We start from the raw sequence: 22,974 nt of genomic DNA, 5'->3' as shown, positions 1-22,974 counted from the left end.
ATATTTATATGATGCCATCCGTTGATTCACTGTCACTTGCCATGTGTTGTCACAGTATCATAATAGGTACATTAAAATCTATGAGCTGCTTGACAAACGATTTTAAAATACACTCTCTTTAACAATAACTTAGTATTTAAGTAAAATTCAATAGATAGGCGACCGAAAGTAAATTCAACATAAAATTTTCCATTATAATTTTCAAAGTCAAATGCAAATTTTAAAAGTTAAAGTTAATAATAAGGTTTATTTTTCAATGTAACCAAAATACCAGAGCTTTGGTCTCCAAAGAAAAATATTTGACTTGTGAAACTTTTGCTTGAAAATTAATTGCTTTTGACGGCAAAAACGAAGAGACAGCCTTTGATAAAAACAGATTTAAGATATCGAGAGGAAAAAAATACATTTTCTTTTTTTGATTATGGATATTTCATTCCTATCGGGATTTCGCCAAAAATACAATGGTTTTTTACTATCCATATCGGAATTTAAAAAAAGTACAATAATCTAAGATTTCGTCCCTTCAGTTCGTTGACGTCTGTTTAATAAAATTTCGCACCTCATTTTTTATTTCTAATGAAATTATCTTTGAACGTCTTTTTATTTCAGTCCCTGAAAGGACAATTAATATGAATTCTTCCTTGATTTGGTGTTAAATTGTTCATTTTTATTCGCGTCCAGCGACTTCGCTTTAAGGATTGCGGACTTTGTGACCAACAAAAGTACAAAAAAAAAACTGAAGGTTGCTTTCATCCATTCTGAGATCCAATTTCTAGGAATCATTTTATCCTAAGGCTTTCCTAGTACGATTACTTAGCTACGGCAAAACAAACACAAGAATCACATTAAGTTACTGTGTCTATCGCTTGGCTAATCCACTGGAGTGCAACCTTTACTATATTTTTACGACAATACCTTTATGGGCACTAAACGTTGAAATAAACTTTATATGGGGTCAAAAGAAGTATATGAAACCCATTGTCTGTTAAAGTAATAGACTCTTTAGTGGATGATATTTACAGTTATAGCTTAAACTTTTTTTTTCAAAGGATTGGGTAAGTGTTGTATGTCACAATGATTTCTAACTACTTTTGTTAGTCCACATTTATTTATTATAAATAAATATCGTCACGCCTTTTATTCCCGAAGGAAGAGGCAGAGGTCCAGTGGCATGGCATAATATCCATATTATGGCACGCCATGCCACTGTACAACGTACTTTTAACATTATATATGTTGTAACTCCCATATTATTATAAAAAAGGAATGAGCCTATTGCCATATACCGGTCACATTTCCAGACTCCGCGCTACTAAATTAACTAAAAAATCACGCTTTACTCACGTACATTAATAGAGAAAAGCTCTACTAGTTTCGAGAGAACAGAGAGACTCTTCATCATAAGCAGCGAGCAGAGCCACAAATTGTTGTTTCGGGGCTGGGTGTCATGTGTATGTGAACTTGTATGTTTGTAAACGCACCCACGACACATGAAAAAATCCTGGTGTGGGGCAACGTTCTTATTAAAGAAACAAAAAATTAATAAACGGCGACGACGATAGTTATATCTGAGGCTACTAAAAAACTTGTTAAAAATGTTCACATATTTTCGTCGCTCTAGGTCAAGTGCAAAAAGTAAAATGCTACGTCACGATTGTTACTTGAAAAACTAAAGCGAAACACGTTCGCGTAACCCTTTTGTTTACAAACACATGTGTTACACGTTTTTGTTAACTTTTACAGTTGACACGACAAATCTCGTAATTAGCTTTTTTGTGTGACAACTGAAGTCGCCTTGAGTTTTTTTGTTATATTCATGTTATTTTAAACGAACTGAAAGAAAGGGAAAGTGAAGTGAGTTGTTGTTGCTTTTCGTGTATTTTAATTCTAGATTATTAAAGGGCTAAATCAAGCACCCATAATCTACGAAAACGTACGAAGCCATTGATGAATGTATTATTGTATAAGCCGGTAAACGAGCAGGCGGATGACCTGATGGTAAGCATTTGTCGCCGCCCATAGACACCCGAAACACCAGAGGACGTTATACGTGCGTTGCCGGCCTTTTGGGGGTTAGAAAAGAGTTGTAGGGAATTCGGGGTTTGGTAAGATTGGAAAGGGAGAAACTGGGCCTCCGGTACCATAACTCACACAACGAAAGCGTTGTTTAACGTCTGTTTTGAGGCCGTGGTATCACTCCAGCCGAGCCGGCCCATTTGTGTCGAAGCATGGCTCTCCTACATTTAAAAGAAAAATTGCCATTGCATCCGCTTACCTCAGTCGATGACAGGCGTGACGATGTATGTACCATACTTTTAAAACAACAAAAATATAATTCATTTGCAATTTTAACGATAGCATTACCTTAACAACGTCACATTAAAATTAAATATTCCTAACTACACATTTAAAAGCTTACAATTTCTTAGAACACTCAGCACTACATTTTTTAGGAGAAACAATTTTAATAACAAAAATGGCTGTGTTTTTTATCGTTTCCTATTCATTATAAAGATACTTTACATAATTAAAAGGAAATAAATTACAAGCACTTTAAGAAAACCTTCAGGACTTGGCTTCGGGCATACTAAACTAATTTATGTTTCCTCGTTACTTACTTATTATAATATTGTTCGTGAACGATATTATTTACTAGCTTTTCGCCCGCGGCCTGCCATGCGATTTTTTTTTAAGTTTGAGATGGCAGATTTAGAAGATTTACAAAAAAATATAATATACACGATTTTTTGTTAGCACAAATAGTCCGTTTACCATAGCTTTCTATGTTTTGTTATTTTTGAGGGGGGAAAATCATCCAATGACTTCTCTCGTCTTGGGCAAGGCGAGAGGGAGTATCGGACTCTTACTGACTAAAAACCACCCCGTTCCTACTCCTGCTTTTCGAACCGGAGCCTCGGTAATCCCGTTAGGTAGTCCGCAGCTCCGAATGAAGCTTTCTATGTTAAAAATTATTGAATGTTCCATACAAACTTCCACTCTTTCCCTCTTTTAGGGAAGTAGGGTGTTAGAAAGAGACAAAAATTAGCCTATGTCAAGCTCCATCCCTTCAACTATCTGCTCTTATCTAAAAAATCACGCCAAGTCATCGGTCTGTGTCGCAGTGAAAGGTGGACAAATAAACACACTTTCACATTTATAATATTAGTAAGCATAGATTATTTATAGTTATTTTGCTCTTTTAATTTTGTTATACCAAAATATGGCCCGGTATTTTGTAGCTATTTGCATGTTAACTAAGTAGAATGAACATTTTCTTTTCATTTTATTTAGGCTAGATTTAGGTTATAATAGTTTTGGCCGTTAGTTTGCTTTTTATGTAATCCAAGTATCTCATTATTTTTAACCGAAGAAAAAACTTCTGAGGCGGTTAAGTCATCACGTATTATCTCTGAAATTTAGAACCGATTTTAATGGGATTTTTAATGGCAGATAGCTAATATACTAAGGAACTAAGGCTATTTCTATTAGTCACAAAGAGCGTAATCCAGACAATAAAAGCCACCGGCATCATCCATATAAAAATGCCAACAATCCTTTCTCAACCCAATCAACTTTTCAATAATCAACCGCTGAAAAAAGCAACACGTTTTAATCAAACAACATAAACACCGAAAAATATTAAAACAAATTCCCCCATAAGCAAACAAACAAACACACATGTATCTACCAAATAAACACACTCATAAAAATGTCCCCTAGTCCCCAAAAAGGTGATAAAGTACAAACGGCAATATTTTACCCGAACGAAAATTGTTTAATTAAATAAAATGTTTGATATTAATTTAATTTAGGGAGCAGCTGTGTGTTGGTTAGCGAAGTGGTGTAATCTAGAATCGGGTCAAACAGGAGTCGGTTTAGATAAGGGCGGTTGCTTATTTCCGCACCGTCTTAATATAACCTTCAGTTCGTGGTGTAGGTTACAAACTGGTCACTTTCTATGACTGTTCTAAAGTGTGGTAGAGCCATGCTTCGGTACGAATAGGCCGGTTCGACGGCCTCACAGAAAACCGACGTGAAACAACGCTTACGTTGAGGTTGTGAGGTTACCATAGACCCAATTATCCCCCTTCCCAAGCTTCTATTAGCAAGCGATTAAGAACCCGTGACAGTACATAGTCTGAAATGCCACTTAACTATTTCCACTTTCTATCACCATGTTATGTTCAAAATCCAGTATAGTCCAGATATCCCTACGACGACGCCCAAGTAAATTCAAATTTAGCATCGTAGGCTCTCCTACTACAATATTATATCAACCAATTAAGGGGAGGAGCAAAACAAACCGAAATAAGTGTTTTTACCACTTACTGGCCCTGTCTCTGACACTTGTCTTTTGTAGTGCTAAATGGGCAAATTATTTATTTTTTTCTTTTATAAGTCAAAAAGTGGTTAGACTATATAGGCTGTCTGTGCATAAGAGAGTTTTTCATAGTTTGCACGCTTAACGGGTAGGTTAGTGGTTGCAGTTTTAATTTTTTAGGTTTATAAGAATGCGGTTTTACCCAGTCTCAGTCAAATGTGTACTCCCATAGTTGTTGATACACACGAGTTACGAAAGGGAAGCAAATGTATTCTAAACGATTGTCAGCATATAGCTTACAAAACCAAATATTAAGAGTTAAACCAATTATGTAACCTTGGGTAGAACTTCAAACACTGCCTAGCTGAAAAACAAATGAACCAAATAACATACAAACATTTATCCTACTTTTATGCAAAAACAAAAGCAATAATCATTTCAAAAAGCCGTCCATCTTTCATCCACTCTAATCTACTTGTCCTACAACCCGCTCCCATTTCACCTCAGAATCCCTTTCTTAACCTACACCATTTGGCCCCAACGTAGAGCAAGTCATGGGTTAAAATTGGGGACGGAAAAGGTCCCCCACTAACGCTTGACCGGCGAAGGATGATTTGCAACCCAAAGTTTTATGATTTCCAAGTTGCCAACGTCAATTTAAGATTACAAAGGTTCTTGGGGTCGATTTTAATACTAGTGGCGAAATCAGTCGGATTTTTATGAAAACCTTTTTTCGCTTAAGATTTTTCTTTTCGTAAGGGCTGTTGCGGCTACCCTCTTAATATAATGTTTTTTACATTTTTTGGAGAGTGCATAAATATTTTGAATGCGTGATTTTCTCTTACATTGTGTTGAATTTGATTTGTTGAATTTTGAAATCTATTTTCAGCTGATGAAAGAACCTTTTTCAGTATTAGAATTTTCTCTAAAGCTAAACAAAATAATCACTTAATGTCTAAACAAAAATAGCCTCTATACAACTTTAATACGGGATGGTCGAAACCATTTCATGAATTAGTTCGAAACGTAATGGCGATGTCTTATAATGGACATAACAAGGCGTCTAACGAGGGTCGCTCGGATACATCACGTCCAACGATCTGATGTTTAATGTTTAAGTGTAGTCTAAATTAAGTACATTTTAGAACGACGTACAACTGCCAGATGTTCCTACTGACATCAAGGACTTGTATATAACCTACTCCTGAATTTGTGTGGATGTACTAAAAGAGTAGGTCCATAATTTGTCCAACGGTAAAATTATGTCTGAAGTATTAATAAAATTATCCGGAGCTGTGGACAACGTAACGGATTACTGGGGCAAAGCAGGAATAAGAACGGGGTGGTTTTTAGTCAGTATGAGTCTGATACTCTCTTTCGCGTTTCACCCAAAGCAAGAGAAATCATTGGATGATTTGCCCTCCTAAAAAGTAATAAGTGTTACGTCAGTTCATCAACAAAAGGTCACCAATCATGTTATAGTCTCTCAAATCTTAATATAAATCACACAACTAATAAAACAGCCAACATAAAATATTTATTCTCAAAAAAATACACTCTTAATAAAAAAAAACAAAAGTACAAACTCTCAAAGTCAAAAATCCATCACACATTTTGATAAAGTTCTCACTCGCAAAATCAGCGTAAATAATTAAAATAATCAGCCGAATGGAAACCATTTTACGAGCTATTACCGTACAGCGGCGCTCAAATACTCGCGCATGTGATGTAATGAACGCGGTCAAGCGAATACCGAACTTTTCGACCAATGTTCCGTAGTATGAAATATTATTGTTGTGAACTTTCTCATTGGTGCATAATTCTCATTTTGGTTTTGAGAATTATTGGGTGTAGACAGATATCACTTAGCTATACCGACAAAAAGAAATGACGGACTCTTCTTTTTTTGAATTTTCAAAAGTAACTGTGTGTGTAATTTGTTAAGTGATTTTTTTATAGAATAAGATACACACAGATGTATTACCTGATCGTAAGCGATCAGCGCCACTCATAAGTTTTCAAAAATGTAAATAAGTTGGTCTTTGGCCAATCAGTGCCTTGAATTATATACTTCTTTACAAGTCAGTTTCGTGGTTAGAAGCAGAAATGAAGATTTAATAAAAAAATTATAGCTCGATAAAAGTACTTGATAAAAATACAATTTATATATGCCTAGGTCAAAATGAACTCGCGACATTTAACACTGAGAAATTAACCTTCAATACTTTCATGTTAGGTGATTACTACAAAATGAGGTACACACTGGTTTTTTCCTATAAGACATTTATAAAGCCCTAATGACTGAAGGCATTAATTGAAGCACATTTACTAGCTCATTTTTTATTCTCAACTACAAAATGGAACACGAATTATGAGAAATAGCGTTGAAGAGTAATTAATTTAATTATTTTTTTCTTCTTCTTTTACAGGTAATTGAGCAGTGACAACCACTACATTATTCTGTAAGTTTTTTGTGTTGAAAAGTATTTTAAAGAATGAATTAATTTATTTTCAATGTCATAACAACATTACGGTTCTTAATTTCACATGTCGCCAGTTATATTGTTACCTACTATTACTATCGATAGACTGGGACAGTACGGGCCTTCTCTTTTCAATAAGACACCCGCGAGTGAACATACGGTGATGATATATATACGTGGTGTAAACTGAATCCTTTCGAAAAACGCTACAACTTTTTATAATTTTAATTTATTATTCATGCAACATCAGCCTTAATCAGTTGATTATTTATGATTACTAGTGGTCGCCTAGTGGTCGAAATTCGACCATTACGATTTAATTTACAATACCACTTAACATACGTTCAAAGATAATTTTTATTTAACTCACTCATTTATTTGACGTTTTGTCAAATACTATCAGATACTTTGCATGGTCGTGTGTATAATGTTTTATTTATTGATTTGATGCACTTTATAAGCATTATTTTTGAAAAATATTGGCCTTCTGCACTTCTCCTACACATAAACTATAAGTGTACCATAAGTGTGTACATAAACTATAAGTGTACTATAAGTGTACCATTTTTACATAAAATTAAACATTGATTTCATATGATATATTTTTAATAAATCTCATTTTTACCTTTTACAGCGTTGAGCGATTCGTTTACACCCTGTAACTACACAGCTTATCTAACTTATGTAGTTCGCTGTAATAGAGGATAATAAGGATTTTCAAGCTCTTAGCACTTTGTCTGACTACCTTAATACTATTATCGATTCCAATTTTGCAAGGACCCTAAATAAATCCGGGAGTTTATCAGCGAATTACCCAAGGTGGAAAATTGGAAATTCGCAAAAGATCGTTTCAAGATTACGAAGATTGTCAATGTTAGGAGAAACAGGATCTCTGTTGATTCTCTCAACATCCAACTGATTTGAATTATCGGTCCGTCCCCGAGTAGAAAGATAAACAGTGGAGTATGAATTTGATAATGTAACATTATTATGTATGTCTTTACCAATCATAGGACCAAAGGGTCCCGGTCATTTGAGAAGTGTACTATTAGCAAATTTTATATAATCTCTACAAAAATGTAGTTAATTAAATTCCTATCTACAATTTGAATTTGAAAGTGTGGGAGAGCTATGCTTCGGCACGAATGGGCCGGCTCGACCGGAGTGATATCACGGCCTCACAGAAAACCGACGTGAAACAACGCTTGCGTTGATTCGTTGTGTGAGTGAGGTTACAAGTGCCTCTGGTGTTTCATGTGTCCATGGGCGGCCGCGATTGCTTACCATTAGGCGATACGACGTCTACTCGTTTACTCGTGTTTCATAAAAAAAAAACAATTTGAATACGTAAGAATATGACAAAGTTTAGTAATTCAAAGTGATTAGTGTATTATTGTAGTATTATCACGCCTACCACTTCGGGAATAAAAAGGCGTCACTTTACTACTACTTAAAAACTTTAGCTTTTCAAATTCATACTTCAACGTAAATAAATTTCATATCTATCTTATTTTACGAGGTGAGATTAGGAGCGGGTCAATCTAAAACGGTTACCATCGTGATATTACAAGGCAGGACATCTTATTGGCTTATCTCGAACGTGAGTCAATTGCGAAGGTTGGGTTTAATAATAAAAAAAAAACATTAAACTGACAGCTCGTCGACTGCATAATTATGTAGCTCTGACGTCAGTGACTAGGAGTAGCTATAAATAAGTTATTTATTTTTGTATTGAATTGAAAGACTATGGTGTATACTTTTATCATGTTTAGATTTTTCAATAAAAGGTTTTAAAGCTGATAGCATAAGGTCTTGTATTAAAAAACTAGTTGAACTTATGATATGACTTTTTAATTGATAAATTTGGGAACTAAGTAGCACTAATTCTCGTCATAACTACTTAAAAAGAAAGAAAGGATGTTTTTATAAGGAAACCGCCATTATGTCAGGTAAAAAATAGTATGTTGATGACCACATCAAAATAATTAACTTCTGTCAAACATACCAACATAAGACGGTTAAAAAATAACAGTCGAATTTTTATTGTTCCAAGAAATCTGTAACACGCATTTTATCATTGTTTGCCACCAAATAAAATTACCTGATAACATTTATGACGTAAACACAGTACTACGCAATCGTAGCACGGTGCTACGCCGTAGAATTTTTGCGTAGCAAAAATTGTATGAATTGGGTGTCGGAAACAGTAAATAATAAACAAATTAAGACTTTTTTTATAAAAACGTGGCATTGTAATCAAATAATAGTAGTCACACACATCCATAGCACGCATGCACAGCACGCATGCACAGCACGCATGCACAGCATGCATCATTCCCCATAAAAATATAGTTAAGCTGATTCCGTTTCTACCAGTGCTAAGCTATATGTACCAATGAATATGATTGGTAGAAACCAAACGCATCCACAGCAACATAGCATAGCACATCTCTGGAAATCACCCGTATTCCCAATCCAATATTGAATACAACCTACTTCCAATAACCATTCATACACACTACACCATACATCGACTATTGCATTCAATCAAATCGGATTTCTATAAAGGAATTAATTAAAACAGTTCACTCGCTAGCCTGATTAACCCATTCAGTAATCGAACTGCAATTACCGTTCCACCTGTTAATGCTGGGATTTTGTCACTATGGGTCCATAATTAATGTTTGTGATTTATGTTGTAATAGTACGGTTATAGGTGTTATTGTGGTCGGATACTGACTACTGAGTTATGCGACGTGGTTTTCATTTGTCATATTAAAGGCCTTGTTTTTTGATTACATGTATCTTGTCTGTACGATTGACGCAGTAGTACTACTAGCTGGTGTATGCGATTCTTTGCATGTTACATGTGGTTGTTTAACGTCTTATAAAGATGTGAGTGAAACAACTCAAGTTCGTTAGTGTTAGCTAAGCTAAAAAACATTTCTTTTGAAGTGTATTATTGTTGTATCTGTAGTGTTTAATAAAGTGCTTATTTCTTTCAAATAAGTCTCTTTTATATAAAAATCAATTGCCCTACATACCCCAGAAACCTTCTCTCCTCAAACACAACCAAAGAATTAACATAAGTGTAAATAACTACCACCATTCAACCCATAATCATGGTAAACGCAGCTGGGACCATCGATCTAACACCATTAAACCTGGATCCCCCATAAAGAACCCCCTAATATCTCCCATAAAACCCCATGTAATTCCTAAGGGCTGTGATCTGTTCCAACGACAATCTGAACTTACTTTACAAGGCTTTAACTTGACAATTTAGTGTCGAACGACTTCCAAGTAATTTATGGGGCTCGGATATTGTAAGGAAGGAACGGTATTGAGGAAATAGTTTTATATTGAACAGTGTCAGCGAAAAGGAACAGGCTAAGTGTGAATTGTATGGAAATGAGGGTTTTCGTAACGCTTTTTTTTTAGGGAGGCTAATCATCCAATTACTTCTCCCACCTTGGGTGAGGTAAGAGGAAGTGTCAGACTCTTACTGACTAAAAATCACCCCGTTCCTACTTTTCGGAGCCGGAGCCCCGGTGAACCGCTAGGTCACTCCTGGTTGGACATTAGCCCTATTTGTAGGGGTCTGATGGTACTTTTTAGGCGAGCGCTGATCGCGACGTGCCGGCTCCAATTAATGAATCAATCAGAGCGCTGGACGCAGTTTCGTTTCGATCTTGTTAAACATAGAGCCCTCTCAGTACCCTTAGAAAGAGTTTGCTTTACGTTGAACGAAACGATCTGATTGGCAGGTGCGAATGAACCAACCAATCAAAACGCCGAACGCGCTCTCGTTTCGATCTCGTTTAATGTAAAGCAAGTTCGTACTAAACCCTGTGGTCGAAAGGCGAGCTACCGTTACCCGCTGTGTTCGTGACGCTAAGACGCTGTTTTCTCTGCCTATTTTCCTAATGCCAATTAGTAGGGAAACTTTTGACAGTTACAGTGATTGGGCTTAGAGAAGTTTAGGCTTCAGTTGTGCTGACTGATTGCAAAATAAAAACGAACTAAATCGAGACGAGAATTTATAGAAAGATTGTTCTTTAATTTACAAGGTTTGTTCAAATGTTATTATGCTACCGTCGTTTTTTGTATTATATTGTTTGGAATACTGAGCTCTCTCAACATAGTGCTTTAACTGTGATTGATTTCTAAATCGTAGTAACCTGTGTGGCCGCCGGCAGCGTGTTGCCGTTGACTGTTCATACTCTTCCTGGTCTGATACGGCTGCTGGCGTACCGCAGGGGGCGTTCTTTCTCCTTTACTCTTCGCAATTTTTATAAATTCTATCTCTAATGAACTTCTCTTATGTACCACCTGTATGCCGACGACCTGCAAATTTACTCACAAGTATCCTGATGAATTTTCCGAAATAAATGGTCAACACTAACTTGGCTCGTATAAATGGTGTACAGCCTGGCCTACAGGTCAATCCCACGAAGACCCAGATCATTGTTATCGGTAGCCCTCGTTTACGATGCAAGATCGCGTGGACACAGATGCAATACACCATAGTAATTTCAACGGTACTAAAATATAAAACAAATAATGTAACAGGACCATTAATACATACGAGGAATTAATAACGATTTACAATACAAATCAGCATGTTACCATAACTAAATATTGTATTGGTATAGCCAGTAAAAATACCACATTCGTGTCAGATAATGATCTTGAGTACATACAGCTCATTTATCAAAATTCCGGGAAGTATTCCAAAAAGGTCAGTTTACGAACGCGACGAGGTTTTATTCAGGAGTACGTGTGATGGTTCATGTTCAAGAATTTAGGTCTGATTGATGGGAAATGAGATATTAGAAGGAAACCATTTATCATTGTTAAAAACCTATTTAATGTTGTCGGGGAAAATAGTTTGTGTGTTTATGTTTTAATGGTGTTTACATATAGTAAGGTAGACTGCCTCTATGGTCGAGTTGTCTCAAATACAACTACCGACCTAGAGGTCTCGGGTTAAATTCCCGAGTCGGCAAAGTATTACAGAAGTAACACTGAGTCTGAAACTGGCTAGTATATGGCAATACGTTCACCCCTATTACATGAGACTTATAACACAAATGGTGTAAAGTGGATGTACATTGTACAGTGGCATTACGTGCCGTAATATGCATCAAACGTGCAGTCATTCTAGAGGATTAACGAGGCTCCGGGTTGAAAAGCAGGAATAGAAACGGGGTGGTTTTTCATCAGTAAAAATCTGACAATCACTCTCGCCTCACTCAAGACAGGAGAAGTAATTAGATGATTGTCGTCCCTCAAAAAAAAACTTCATTGATATACAAATCATTGACAACATAATGATATTTCAGCTCCAACACACAAATAAATCTAACGTCAAGATTCACAACCTGACTAACTGATTCTTATTTAGTAAATCCATTCTCTGTTGCTTTCGCTTGCCTGTATAATAAATCAAATGGAAGGCAACGACGTATGAGCCTTCCTCGTCATTACGTTCAGCCGGAACATTAACTATCCAATAAATTGCGACTGATATATGACATTATATCAAGGCTTTTGTTTTTACTTGGAGGTTAGCTGAGGTGTATTGAAAAAATGTTGACTGCTTAGTGTAGTAGGAGGTTTAACATTGTATAGTCAGGCCTTTTATCCCCGAAGGGGTAGACAAAGGTGCATTTTTCGGGACGTAATGCCGCTATGCAATAAACACCCATTTTTCACCATTTATTATATTTATTAATTGTGTTATAAGTATCATGTAATAGGAAGCGAGCCTATTGCCATATATTATACTGGGCACAATCACAGATTACGTGCTACTACTGAGAAATTTTTGAAAAACCGAAAAAAGCCCATAAATACTTTGGCCGACTCGAAAATCGAACCCTGCTTTGTCCGGCAGTCGCACTTGCGACCTGGTGGTCGGCAAAGTATTGCAGAAGTATACGAAGTCTGAACCACCCCTAGTATATGGCATAGGTGCACCATGGTTATATATTACGCATGGTGATTAGTGATATAAACCTGCCTGCTTCAATCACTCTCATCCTAGTACAAAAAACCTCAGGTCAAAAGCAGCAGTTGCGTTGATTTTTATCAAGAAAAGTCTGACAGCCTCACTCAAGACAAAAATAGTGATTTGTCCCTCATACTATTGTATGAATCATTGACAAGACAATGCATTTCATCCAACACACAAATTAATCTAACGCCAAGATTCACAACCTGACTAACTGATTCTTATTTAGTAAATCCATTCTCTGTTGCTTTCGCTTGCCTGTATAATAAATCAAATGGAAGGCTCTTATGAGCCTTCCTCGTCATTACGTTCACCGGAACATTAACTATCCAAAAATTGCCTGATATATGACATTAATCAAGGCTATTCATTTTTATAGACAGCTATCGACCGAAAACGACATTTAACACTGGTAAATTAACCTTAAGTACAGGGTGATAAGGACGTAATTACACATTGATTTCGTGTGTAAAAATATTGCCATATATTGGGCACCAACCGAGAAATTTCGTTGAACCGAAAAAAGCCTAGGAGAACCCGAGACTTTTATCCGGCGAATGCAGTTAGAACATCCAAATACTGGTTATAGCAAAGTAAGTTAGTGCTAATTATTTATAGGTATAATTATAGGCATTTGAAGCTAACCCCAAGCTCTTAAAGTTCAAAATCCAAATTCACCGTTAAATACCAAAAGGCCTAATGACGTCAATAAACTATTCATTTTTATAGACAGCTATCGACCGATCACGACATTTAACACTGGTAAATTAACCTTAAGTACAGGGTGATAAGGACGTAATTACACATTGATTTCGTGTGTAAAAATAAAACAAAGGTTTTTTTCGTCGAAGATAAAATCAGGAGAGAATATTTATAATGTAGTTAGAACATAAATTGTAATAAATGCTTTGACTTTGACTAAATTAAAACCGCCATCATCATTATCATCATCAGCCGAGAGACGTCCACTGCTGAACAAAGGCCTCCCCTACTTAGTCCTCTACGTAGAAGAACAAGTCGCCACCTGCATCCACTGGCTCGCCGCGATTCTGACTAACTAACTAACCGCCATACTCAGAGTCAATTAATAGTAAGTTAACCTAGTCCTAATCGATTGTTTTTGATACAAAATCGTTACAAAGGAATACTTAGTTTAAATGTCTCAGAGTGCGACAGTAAGAAGTTAACAAAAGCTTTTCCTATTTATTTGTTAATTAGCTTACTTTTTTCATTTAATATACTTTATTTATGGGTCCCTGGTGTAGCCTCACCTCACCTCGAGTTGAGTAACCTAATCTAAGAGTTGCATAAGTAAGGCATGTAACACAATACTTTAAAACTCTATACCACTTTCAATACTAAAACTTCTATACCAAAACTCCTTGCTATCAAATTGCACTGATTCTACTCAACTAGGGAAGTGCAGTAACCATCTAATTATAATCGAAGCACATTGCAAGTGATGAAGGATTCATTATCGTATTGACAGCTAATCAACGGGTTCGCACGCCACTCTAGTCGATCAGCCGATTTCACTCGGATCGCCCGATTGCACTCAGTAACTCGGATTAAGTTAAGTGATTGATTAACGATTAAAGCAGACGTGGTACTGTCATTGGCATGTGATTTAGTCTAGCGATTTGATGGTCTGGTGGTTTCAGATGCGTTTGGAGAGTCTAAGGTTTTTGATTTTGTTTTTGGTACTGTGCTTTTGTAAAAATATTTTAAGTGTGGGAGAGTCAACGACCCACAGAAAACTGACGTGAAACAACGCTTGCGTTGTGTTTCATTGTGTGAGTGAGGTTATCAGAAGCCGAATTATCTCCTTTCTCAATCCCCGATTTCTCCACAACCCTTAAATTCTCAACCCTTAAATGGTGGGCAACGCACTTGTTACGTCTCGCAGTATTTTTAATTTAAAAAGTCATAATAATTTATATCACTTAACAGTCACAGCCGCACTCAAAGTAATTTAATAATTACTTAACCCAGTCCTTACCAATTATTATTTTAGGAACTAAATCATTACTAAAAAAATATTTTAAGTAACCATGAAATGTCTAATACCGCAGTCAATTACTTAAACCACAATTAAAAGCTCGGTGTAATCGACCACTCACACTAGAACATTCGTGTTTGCAATTAACTGATGTGAATTCATATCACTCGTCATTACGAACAACACGCGATCCTATTGACTTGCACTTTAGGTTCGATTCTAGGTCATAGCTATTTATAAATAGACAGAAACTGGATTTGTGGCTAAATTATAGCCTATTGAGCAGTGGTTTAAAGGTTATGCTATGATTTCCTCTATGAAAAGCGACCATGAATATTGTTTTGCGACAATTTCAAACAACGTTCAGTCAATTTGCAATTCGTCAAATGAATGTGTTTTCTATTGTGTCTCATATATCGATAGATAAGAGATTTAACAGCAATGTTGTAATTATTAACAAAGTACTATTAATTAATATTTGTCCGAAACATGTAGCCTTTTTTGTTTTTTGGGCGAGGCGAGAGGAGTATCAAACTTTTGAACCGGAGACCCGGTAAACTCGCTCCGGATCAGGCTTCAGCTCTACTGGCCCCACCTGTGGTGGTCTGATGGCTCTCTGAGGATCGCACGAAATTGAAAAATACTAAGCTAAAGCCGTATCAAAATCAGTTCAGCCAAACACGAGAGATAATCGCGCACATACATACAGGTCAAACTGAGAACCTTTTTTTCTTCTTTCAATTTAGCCAACAACTTGGTTACCTAGAACCTGGAGATATTTAACTAAATATATTTTTATCTAAAGCTAAAATTCTAAATCAATTTACAAACCGTTTATAAATTATTCATCCTACAATAATAATTTTATTCATAAAATATCTACATCATCATTTAACTTTCCAAGAAACCACACAAAAATTGTAAAAAACTCGAATCATTAATTATTTTCCGAACAATTGCCGAAAATGATTCTTAGTAAAACAATATCTCATAATCTAAATAATGTCGATGAAAAGAATTGCTGTATTAAATTATGTACCTACCACCAGCACCAGCATGTTAAGCTACACCAATCTGACAATGTTTTTTCGACTTTATTTTTTAAACAATTAGGTTTAAAATCGAATAAAGTAATTTGACAGAAAGTAGTAGGTTGATCTGCTTGCGTCTGAACTTATAATTCAGCGTCATTTTAATAGAACACTCAAAATATAATTCTCCTCGAATTAAATATTTTTAAGGACTCTTTGTATTAAATAATAATTGTTGTAGGTCACGTTAGGACTGTGACACACTTGGAAAAAAGATGTAAAAGTAATTTAGATTTTAGATCAAAATTGATTTTAATTTTGCTACTCTGATTTTGTCTTTAATCGTTTATAACCACCCCGTTCCTACTCCTGCTTTTCGAACCAGAGCCCCGGTAAACCCGCTAGGTAGTCCACAGCTCTGGATCAGGTATCAGCCCTAGGTGCTTGGTTGACTTGCGAGTAAAAAAATTGTATGAACTTAATTTTCATCATTTTTGCAAGGGAATGATTACTAATATGTATTACGAATATTTTTTTATTTTATTTATTAGCTGTAGCTTGAACATGATTTAAATAACGGCGTACCCGACTAATTTCGAGTCACACAAGGTCTCATAATCACGTGCGTGATGCTAACTACCGCACCGCACACGCAGCTCTTGATCTGAAGCCATTTAGCACTTGTGTAGTACATTTTTTTTTTACATTTTATCTAATAGTCCCAGGACTATAAGGAAATTGGTTGTGTGGCGTTTATCTCTAAGAAAATATAGAAAACTAAATTATATGGTATTGACACTAATGTCAGATGTCATTGTCATCCCCATATTATACTGAGCTTTCCACTTTCTCTGAAGACAAACGCTTAAATGACATTTGACTGCAGGCAAAGGTCTGAACAAGGGTTCCATATACATGTAATATCTACTATAACACTTATGACAATTTATTAATGAAAAGAGGTTGAAAAACTGATAAGTATCCCATTACTCACCGATAGGGGGAATAATAAGGGTGATATACTTATAGAAGCTCTCGATATTCATACATCGTACTATGCAGGTTGAATATTATTCGGTAGGGTTGTCAGCGTGTTTTCCAAATGGAAGCCATATGAATAAATAAGGTGGACGCAAGATGAGGAAAAATGAACTCATAAATACGTATTTTGTCGTGAAATGGTAAATTATGTGTACTACGCTAGTGGTATTTGAGAAAAAAATATTTTACTTATGCTCAAAGAAAATTTTGAATTGTCGTATCGTGTCGCCTTTTATCCCCGAAGGGGTAGGCAGAGGTATACATTACGGCACGTAATGCCACTGTACAATATACACCCACTTTTCACCATTTGGGTTATAAGACCCATGTAATAGAGGGTGAGCCTATTGCCATATACCGGGCACAATAATTCTAGTCTCTGTACTATTTTTGAGAAATTTTCGAAAAGCCGAAAAAAGCCCAGCAATGCTTTGCCCGACCCAGGAATCGAACCCGAGACCCCTTGTCCGGCAGTCGCACTTGCGACCACTTGGCCAACAAGGCAAAATTTTGAATAATATCCCAAAATGACATTATTATATTATTGTGACATTCAAAGAATTATTTCTATCTTTAAAGTAAAAGCTTATTCATAAATACAATAAAAAAGAAATTAAGATACAACATTATAATAATATTATTTTCTTTTCATACGAAGTCAAAAGCTGTAATAGACCCACTATAGAATAAACGACCGCCCACAACCATTTGATAAATAACCTCTCAATGAACGAACATTAGTCAAAACACACACCTAAGTTTTCATTCACTCACTCACTCATTCACTCATTCATTCATTCACTCGTCCACACTTAAAGGTAAGATTAATGCATTCAGCTCTAAACATCGATTTTCAATTTACTTTTCACCCGGCATTAATTTCGACCTTTCCGCGTATAAGGTAGGAGCTTCTATACCACGTGTGCTTTGAATAAATGATCTCGGTTATTTGTGGATGTTTGGGTAGGACCCTCGCTATTTATATTAGCCTTTTTAAACATCAACCTGTATATTAAGGGTGTGCTAACTAATGTTCGGTTAGTAGTTTGTTTGTTAATGTTTTAGCGAGTTAATGACGGGACTGAGGCGATAGATAAGTCTTAAGCCTTTTTTTGTTGAAGGGTGGGAAATAATCCAATGACTTCTCTCACTTTAGATGAGGTAAGAGAGAGTACCAGCATCTTTTTTTGAAGGGGAAATCATCCAGTGATTTCTCCCACTTTGAGCGAGGCGTGAGGGAGTGTCAGACTCTTACTGACTAAAAACAAACACGTTTCTACTCCTGCTTTTCGAGCTGGAGCCTCGGTAACCCGCTAGGCGGTCCACAGCTCCGGGTCGGCATCAGCCCTGCTGAGTCCCAACTGTAGTGGGCTGATGGTTCATTAAGACGCACGCCGTACGCACGGATTTAGTTCTGGTCGTGTGGTGAGCTACCCTTGCTTGCCGCCCGCAGACACACTTACAGTGGTCGTAGATAGTCGCGCGATACCCAACGCCCGGAGTGTCTCTAGCGCAATGACTATGGAAACCAGAAAACCCATCAGTTTCAAAGGCCTTTTTAAGGTAGAAGACGAAACCGCAATACTTCTATTTACTGATTTTCCCAAAAAAACGTGCTCTGAATAATAAATGACACTGAAGATTTTAACTTACAACTAAAAAGTTAAAGTTGTTTTTTCATTGTTTTATTTTCTCGTCGAAAGAATGACGTAGTTAGTCCCTGTTGTAGAATTTGATACCAACTTTTTAGAAATGGCTGCCTATCTGGAAATTCTTTATTTTTATTCATAATCTTGTAATCCCTCATGGGTCTAGTTAGGTAAAAAAATATATTACAAAGAAAAACAAAGCCTATTATTTAGATAGCTTTTTAAAAAAATGCCTCAGTCTAATTTCTTTTTCTTGGATTGCTTTTGTGTCATCAAGACAGTAGACAATTCTTTGCATAATTACCTACCATTTTTATGATTATTTTACTTTAACCAAAAAAATCAAAAGCAACTTGTACAATCCATAGTTATACAGAATAATACCAAATAGACGTCATAAATTATTATCTGTTATAAAATAGGGTACATCGCGTGTCATCACATTTAAGTACATTTTAAACGTAGAAATGACGTATTTGCTCCCACTCGTACACTTTGATTCGTTTTATCTTAGTCCGGTTATCTTATAAGACAAAATTAAAAATACGTGTCTAATTATTTTTCATTACCTAACTGACAGACAAAATAGATATATATCCTATTGACTTGAGAGATAACACAAAATGGCGATGCATTATACCTACATACATTTAATTATAAAAAAAATTAAAAACACCTCCAACGCACACAAAGCTATAACTATACAATGCTATACACGTACACCTCGCTATGAAGTGCTACAAGTGGCCCGCTTTGTGACACAAGTACGGCGCGATACTCAACCTGCTATTGTCTCCCAGTGGACCACAGCCTTAATTATACAGAGGTCGAATTTAAATTGTTCCTTGGCATTCGTTCTTAATTTGAATTCAATTTATAATGGTTCGGTATTTTTTGTTTAGGGAATACTGTTTTGAATATGGAATTTGTGGCTGGCCGCTATTTTTATTTTTTTATTCTAATCTATAAAAGTGTGTGTAAAGACATAATATAATTAAGTGTTTGCTGTTCTGATTATTAAAAATAGATTGTTTCTTTTTAATAGACACGTATGTATATAAGTGACAATATTGTCAGCTAAATAATTTGGCGTGAAGGTACAAAAAATTAAAATGGATTTTATATATATAGAGATAGAGACAGTAATGATTAACCATAGGTTGGTTACGGAGCAAAATATTCACATGAATTATTAATATCTTAACATGACTATCGATAGTAGTGTAGGGCGCCCTCCAGCTAGGCGGAGTGACTATATCCGCAAGGTGGCTGGTAGTGGTTAGATGTTGTAGATTGAGCTCAGTGGCGTGCCACTGGAAAGGCCTATGTTCAGCAGTGGACAAGAACAGGCTGATGATGATGATGATGATGCTAACTACCAATTACTGCTACTTTTTCTTTTGTATTTGGTAACTTTTTACTGGTTTACTTAGCCAAGTAAACCTGCATTAGCTTGACACTAAATGAAATCTTTTCCACATTCCGAAACGCAAAACAAACACCACTTATAATGTCAATCATACAATGTTTCCAAACTCACTCCCTAAATACTAAAATACCATAATTCCTTTAGCATTCAAGCCACATATTACTGTGTATGAAAAATGCAACAATAAAGGCCCCATTACTTAGTAAATCGTTGCAAGTTGCTCGCTGATTCGAAGCTGCCTATTAGGCAGAATGCCACAAGTCGACTATTGCTGGCTTGTTAAATCTCGAGCCTGATTCCCAAGTACTGTTGTTGTTGTTGAAGTTAAGAATTTGTTTGAGGAAGTTTAAATGGTTGTAGGTTTACATACTTGTACGTAAAGCGCCTTTTTATTGTTGAAGGAGTTAGCTGTGGTACATACGAGTATTTACAATGTGATATTTATTTAACAGACCATTATGTTTTATGTTATAGAAGGTGCATAAGAGATGATGTCTCTTCGTCACCTCCTATAATCTCATTCCTCATATTAACAGCCACAAATCAACAGCCTATCCACCACACCGTTTGTTAGTGGTGTCGAAATAATCTTAGAAAGTACGTATAACTCGGATAAGTCACAAGTTGCTGTTGGCAGGTTTCGAAACCGCACCTTCATGTATGAGAAGCGGGCATCTTAAACCTGCAGGCTCTTTGTTATATTACTGGAAACAATTTTCAAAAAATAAATATCAATAATATTTTGCTCAATCTAGAAAAAAACTCCAAACAGCTTGCTTCTCAAGAAAAATCATAAAACATGTTTACATTGCTTAAACTATCTTCTAATTTTTACTATTATACCACAAACGACATATTAATAGAATACGCCCACAAAAGCGATATCACAAAAATTCTTCTCTCTAAAACAATATCGGGAAATAGTTTTCAATTCGGACATACATACATGGACTGGACACTATACTATGTCCGGAAACGGTTTTAAATAAAATCTTACGACTTCCTAACACAGATGCACAATGATCGCAAACGATAACCATAAACGCAGAAGGTACAGTTAGAACAAATCTTTGTTGCTTCTGACTCCGACCTTTTCAAAATGGCTGACTTTGGAATCACTAGTCGTGCGTAACGGTGGAATGATCATTCTTATTCTACGCGCGGGTGTCGTGTGAGCCGACTGATGACTGAAATTAGTACTGATTTTTTACATTATTCCTTTGTAGTTTCTGTTAAAACTTGGATCAATCCAAATATTGCACAGTTGGCGCGTTGGTTGACTGTTGATTCCCACACGGAGCTCGTTGTGTGATCCACAAATTGTTATTTCGAGTCTGAGTGTCATGTGTATGTGCGTTCGTATGTTTGTAAACGCAAATACTAAATAAAAATTACGGTTTACTCGCGTAAATTAATGGAAAAAAGCTCTACTAGTTTCGAGTCACAGAGGGATTCTTTATCATGAGCAACGTGCGCAGACGCGGCGACGTCGCGCAGCCTACTGGCAGTAGTAGTATTTACCTAGTAGAGCTTTTCCTCCATTAATGTAGGTGAGTAAACTGTGATTTTTAGTAAATTTAGTATGTCTCACGATAGATATTTCATAAATAATGAAAATGTTGTTTCGTATTAAAACATGATCCTTCTGCATTTTCCTGCAACGCATCGCATGCGACCGTCACAAGCAATATCAACAAATCTTTGCAATAAAATTAAATTAGGGTCAGCAACGGTGTATAAAACTGTCTTATAACATTATTCGCTATTTTATTTTACTGTGCGACAGACTTAGACTTTATCGAAAGTTCAGTGTGCATCGACAGGGAAACTGCGACTTATGTATGTTTTTATACAAGAACAATTTTAATTTTATTACCAGTTTACAATATTCATGCAAATGATAATATATGTTACTTTTTGTTCAAGGTATAGCGGGTTCGATTTCCGTCCGGAGCAACTCTTTGTGTGATACACAAATTGTTGTTTCGGGTCTGGGTCTAATGTGCATGTGAACATGTATGTTTGTAAATGTACCCACGACACGGTAGATAGAGTGGGGCAAGATTTTTCTTAAAAAATTAATTAACTAATACTTAGCTATTAATCCCGCCTGTATAATTGAAGGAAAACTCTAACCGTATTAGACGCATTATTATCTTGAAAAAAAAGTAAATAACCGATATTTATACTAAAAGAATAATTACAGTACCTACAAACTTCACTGTCATCGAACGCCCATAACAAACTATTCCACTGCAACATAGTCTTTATTGCAATAACGTTAGTAACTATTTTTGCATTCCACGTTTCAATAGAATTTCAATTCCGATAGTTTGAACTCAGAAACGCTTTTATTACATGAGCAGTAAGGACGTGATCTGTATATCAATTATTTCCTTTATTATTCTTATTCAGTGGTGTTCAACCTTTAAGTCCTTTATGCTACTTTTTAAAAGAACTTTTTAATCGATGATGATGTTTTAGTTTGTATACAAACCAGCACATTTTGTAGATCAATTAACTGATTAAACAAAAATAAGTAAATCTTAATTTTTTCCTAGTGCTGTTTTTCACCGACTTTTTATTCATCGACGGCACGGTTGCGCGTTGGCGACCGGCTGTCGCGTAACGTCTAGAGGATTCGATTCCTGTACGAAGCAACACGTTGTGTGATCCACAAATTGTTGTTTCGGGTCTGGGTGTCATGTGTATCTGAACTTGTATATTTTCTTTTTCAGTTAAGCTCTTTTTGGCGTTAATAAGTCTGCGTTTGACCACCAATCCATTTTCTGCCAGAACGGCAAAGCGCAGATGTGGCCGAAGACGGGGCACACAGACTTAGAAAGTACCTATTCACTCTGACCTTGAACCGGGTGTTCAAGGTCAGAGTGAATAGGTACTTTGAGTGAATAGGTTGTATTTCTCTGGAAAAATAGAAATTAAACTTTTTGAATATGATACTTAACACTATTCATTTTTGGACAAGACACCAAATCAGCAAATAC

The 22,974-nt window shown here is 36.0% G+C and overlaps 1 protein-coding gene across 4 annotated transcripts in view; it reads left to right on the top strand.

Moving 5' to 3' along the window:
- LOC118270565 (octopamine receptor Oamb) overlaps nucleotides 1–22,974 on the top strand; it is a 178,178-nt gene that overhangs the window by 75,442 nt on the left and 79,762 nt on the right. Inside the window, exon 1 of one of the 4 annotated variants that reach the window (XM_050698171.1) lies at nucleotides 6,761–6,783. The exons of the other annotated variants lie outside the window; for them this stretch is intronic. The gene's annotated coding sequence lies outside the window, so the exon portion shown is untranslated. Of the gene's footprint in view, nucleotides 1–6,760; nucleotides 6,784–22,974 lie in introns of those variants that run through there. 4 annotated transcript variants of the gene reach the window in all.

The sequence above is a fragment of the Spodoptera frugiperda genome, chromosome 13 (assembly GCF_023101765.2).
Source record: "Spodoptera frugiperda isolate SF20-4 chromosome 13, AGI-APGP_CSIRO_Sfru_2.0, whole genome shotgun sequence".
In the NCBI taxonomy this organism is placed as follows: domain Eukaryota; kingdom Metazoa; phylum Arthropoda; class Insecta; order Lepidoptera; family Noctuidae; genus Spodoptera; species Spodoptera frugiperda.
The sequence above is the reverse complement of the archived record's forward strand: the minus strand, read 5'-3'. Positions and strand labels throughout refer to the sequence as shown.